We start from the raw sequence: 4930 nt of genomic DNA on the forward strand, positions 1-4930 counted from the left end.
GTCTAGATACCCTTCTGAGGAGTGGACCTTTTCCTTTCTCCTTCATTCCCTCTCTTAAACCCAGAGCAGAGCCTGATGTTGTCAGCCCTGTTCCGGCTTGTGGGGACCCTGCAGGCAGAGTAGAACTGCACCACAGGGTTTCCAGGACTGCAGTCCTTACTCAGTGGAGCAGACCGTCTCATCTCTCTCCCATGGAATGGCTTGGGAGTTTGAACTGCTGACCTTCACTTAGCACTGTGAATCACTTAGCATTGTGCCACCACTCCCCTTTCCTGCCTTCCTTTAGCACCTCTAAAATGTCAAACTTGAACAACCCTCACTCAAGCTTAGAGTCTGTTGTTGACCTCACTTAAATCTTTGGTCATGAGGTGGGAGTGTGGCACGTCTGTCTCCTCAGTCCCACTCCTTCCATAAGGAACCAGTGGGTGATGATAATGCAGAGTCTCAGGGTGACCACGTCGTTCTGATTTGTGACAGTCAACCCAGATTTGTGAGCACTAATGCTGACACCCCCTCCTCTGAATTTTCTGAATAGACTGCCACTGTAGCTAACAACAGGCAAAGGATGGTGGCTTGGCTGGCATCCGCTTGTCCCCAGCACCTTAGCTCCTGCAAACAGATGCAGCTTGGCCACTACTGTCACAGGAGGGGTTTACCTGGTGGCTCGAGAACAGCTCCACAGGTGCAGATGCTTTGGGCAACTGCCAGAGATGGTCATATGGCCCCAAAGCAGAGGGCTGTAACCAACCTGTGATGGGAAGGGCGGCTGCTAGTGAGACTGGTTGTGACACTTCTGGCAGGTGGAGTCTTCTCCACTCCTTGGCCAACAAACGTGCCTCAACTCAGTTCTCCATGTCCCCAAAGAGGAATTGACTTGAATGCCTAGAGTGTAAAAAGGCCAAAGTTATCAAAACAACTATGAGATATCATATCACCCCAGTAAGAATAACAGAATTTAACAGAACAGCAAACAACAAATGCTGCCAAGGTTGCAGAGAAACTGGAAACCTATTGATTGTTGGTGGGAGTATAAAATGGTGCAACCACTATGGAAGGCCATTTGACCCAGCAATTCCACTACTGGGAATATACCCCAAAGAAGCCATAACTGCCACCCGAGCACATATATGCACACCCATGTTTATTGCGGCTTTGTTCACAATAGCAAAGAGTTGGAAACAACCCAAGTATGCATCAACAAACGACTGGATAGAGAAGCTATGGTATGTATATTCACACAACAGAATACTATGCTGCATTGCAATACAAGGAATTCATGAACTATTATATAAAATGGGTGACCCTGGAAGGCATTATACTGAGTGAAATATCTCAGTCACAAAAGGACAAATATTGCATAGGGCCACTGTTGTAAAATGAGACTGACATCGGGGTTGAGGAAAGACTGAGAAAGAGGGGATAAATAATGTGTACTGATGAGGGAGAGAACTGTTTAAAAGGGATATATGATTGGGTATTATGATCATGACAGGAGATCAGAATGAAGGCTGCACAGTGGAGTGGACATGGGGGGAGGGATTGTATAACAATGAAGGAATTTTTCGTTTACTTTTCAAAGAGAAGAGCTAGTTGGGGGGGAGGGGTGGGCAGGGAGAAAAGTGCAACAGTGAATAAATGGAAGCCCTAAGTCTCTGTAAACTTTCATTAAAATTAATTAAAAAAATAAATTACAAACAAACAAAAAAGGCCACAAGTTGTGTAACGTATCCCAGGGACAGTGTCAGCTAATGAATAAACAACCCAAGCAAACATTAGTATAAATTAAGACTTCATCATTTCACATCCATATATATTGCTGCTTTGTTCACAATAGGAAAGAGTTGGAAACAACCCAAGTGCCCATCAACAAACAAATGAATAGAGAAGCTGTGGTATATTCACACAATGGAATATTATGCAGCACTGAAAAACAAAGAACTCATGAAATAGTATACAAAATGGCTGACAATGGAGGACATTATGCTGAATGAAATATCTCAGTCACAAACAAACAAATACTACATAATAACACTGTTATAAAACAGGACTAACATGATGGTTAGGGGAAACTAAGAAAAATGGGGATAAATAATGTACTTGGCATTGAACAGACAAGAGGGATAACTGTATAAAAAGAATATATTAGTTATACATGACAAGAGTCCAGAATAAGAGCTGCATAGTAAAGTGATCTGGGGGGCAGGGTGCTATAAAACAATGAAAGAACTTTTTCTCCAAAGAAAAAAGCTAACTAGGGGGTGGCAGGGAGGAAAATTTAAAACAATGAATGAATAGAAATCCAAGTTCTTTATAAACTTTAATTAAAATCTCAATTTTAAAAAAGGAATGCATCATTAGTTCTTTTTCCCATCTTGCAAGATGGCGGGTGAAAAGGCAGACCCCGAGGAGAAGAAGCCTGCGGCCAAGCATGAAGCCAAGAAGGCAGATGCGAGTGGCAAAGCTAAGAAAGCCAAGCCCAAGGACACGGGCAAAACCCCCAAGAAGGGGAAACCTCACTGCAGCCGCAACCCTGTCCTAGTCTGGGGAATCGGCAGGTATTCCCGATCGGCCATGTATTCCAGGAAGGCCATGTACAAGAGGAAGTACTCGGCCACCAAGTCCAGGGTTGAGAAGAAGGAGAAGGTTCTTGCCACTGTCACAAAACCAGTAGGTGGTGACAAGAATGGGGGTACCCAAGTGGTGAAACTGCGAAAAATGCCCAGGTACTACCCTACTGAAGACGTGCCTCGGAAGCTGCTGAACCACGGCAAGAAGCCTTTCAGTCAGCACGTGAGGAGGCTGCGTGCAAGCATCACAACCAGGACCATCCTCATCATCCTCACAGGGCGCCACCGGGGCAAGAGAGTGGTTTTCCTGAAGCAGCTGGAGAGTGGTTTGCTCCTTGTGACCGGGCCTCTGACCCTCAATCGCGTTCCTCTGCGGAGAGCACACCAGAAATTTGTCATTGCTACCTCCACTAAAGTTGACATCAGTGGTGTCAAAATACCAAAGCACCTCACTGATGCTTACTTTAAGAAGAAGAAGCTGCGCCACCAGGAGGGCGAGATCTTCGACACAGAAAAGGAGAAATACGAGATTACAGAGCAGCGCAAGATTGACCAGAAAGCGGTGGACTCCCAGATCTTACCCAAAATCAAAGCCATTCCTCAGCTCAAAAGCTACCTGCGTTCTTTATTCTCCCTCACCAATGGGGTTTATCCTCACAAATTGGTTTTCTAGATTATTGTAGACCTAATTAAATAATGTTTAGACTATGAAAAAAAAAAAGGAATGCATCATTATCTCAGCTGCTTGGCCCAGTTTCAGAGGAGCTATGTAACATATAGATCAGTTAACTTACTTGAAGAAGTGACCAGGTAACATAGCTGTGCAAAACAAAGTATAGTAGGTGCAAAATAGATTTATGGGGAAGGGAAGAGAAATGAGGTAGAAGGTGAATGGAGACTCAGAATTGCAGGAAACCATTCACTGAGCAGTTGTTGCCTGTCAGACCCTCTGCTATTTCTTTCACATGTGCATTTCTTTTAAATATTAGAGCAGTTCTTCAAGGCAGTAGGTATCTTTCTCATGAGAAACTAGACTCAGAGCAGTTAAACTCCAGGTCACCCAGCAGGCAGTGATTGGGTAAGCATGTGAAATCAGAAGGAACAGAGCCTACAGCATCCCAGACCTAGAGAAGGGAGGAAGCTTCAGAGCAGGGAAGAGCCGAGACTTCTTGGAGAAGAGCTTTGGAGAAGAACCAGGGAAATCAGCTCATCTCCCCAGCCCATCTCCAGTCATCAGAAATTCCAGGTGCATGCTCATTTTGACAGCACATGTATTAAAATTAGAATGATATGGAGAAGATTAGCATGCCTTCCGTGCAAGAATGACATGCAAAGACACAAAGCTACCACTAAGGTGGACACCGCATATTTTAATCCTCATGACTACAACAGTGTTCAAAGTTCTGTTGTTGTAAAGACAATAACCCATTGGTGGACGCTTCATATTCTTTAAAGGACGGGCATGTCTTTTTAAAAAATATTATATTTGCATACAAAATCACATACATAATACATTATGTTTCACACTTTCTTCATTCACATTGTATTTCATACAATCATTCCCATACATTGTGTTTTATAAAATTCATCACCATTGTACTATGCCTACCATCATTACCCTGTCTTTTCAGGTCTTAACCAAATCTTTCTATTTCTTTTACCCACACCTTCCCCCCACCAAATTGTATCATTTCCCCTCTACCCTTCCTCGCCCCTCTGCTCCCAACCCTTCCCCCACTAGAAATCCATACACGTTTTACTAGTTAAACTTATATTTTTACAATAATGGTCTTATGTAATATTTGTCCTTGTGAGACTTAGTTCACTCAACATGATTCTCTCCTGTTGTTGTTTGTTGTTGTTATGTGCGGTCAAGTTGCTTGTGACTCATAGTGACCCTATGTACAACAGCCCTAAACTCTGCTCTGTCCTGTGCCAATCGCACTGTCTCTAACACTCCCATCCCGATTAGCACAGTTACTGAATCAGTCCACCTAATAGAGGGCCTTCCCCTCTTGCGCTATCCCTCCACCCTCCCAAGCATGATGTCCCTCTCCAAGGACCAGTCTCTCCTTACAACATGTCCAAAGTATCGTAGATAGAGCCTTAGAATCCTTGCCTCCAAGGAGCAGCCTGGTTTAACCCTTTCCAGGATGAATCTGTTTGTTTTCCTAGCAGTCCATGGTTCCCTCAATACTCTTCTCCAGCACCAAAGTTCAAAGGCATCAATTCTCCTATCCTCCTTAGTCACTGTCCAACTCTCTGATGCATAACAATTGATAGCAAAGACCATGGCCTGTATCAGACCACCTTAGTCTCCAGAGAGACATCATCACTCTTCAGTACTTTAGAGAGGTCCCTAA

General features: G+C 43.9%; 1 pseudogene; it reads left to right on the forward strand.

The window, feature by feature from the left end:
- Nucleotides 1–2379: 2379 nt before the first annotated feature.
- LOC102873221 lies at nucleotides 2380–3240 on the forward strand (annotated as a pseudogene).
- The last annotated feature ends 1690 nt before the right edge of the window (nucleotides 3241–4930 follow it).

Source organism: Elephantulus edwardii, unplaced genomic scaffold (genome assembly GCF_000299155.1).
Source record: "Elephantulus edwardii isolate Elephantulus edwardi_28Jun2011 unplaced genomic scaffold, EleEdw1.0 scaffold00319, whole genome shotgun sequence".
NCBI lineage: Eukaryota > Metazoa > Chordata > Mammalia > Macroscelidea > Macroscelididae > Elephantulus > Elephantulus edwardii.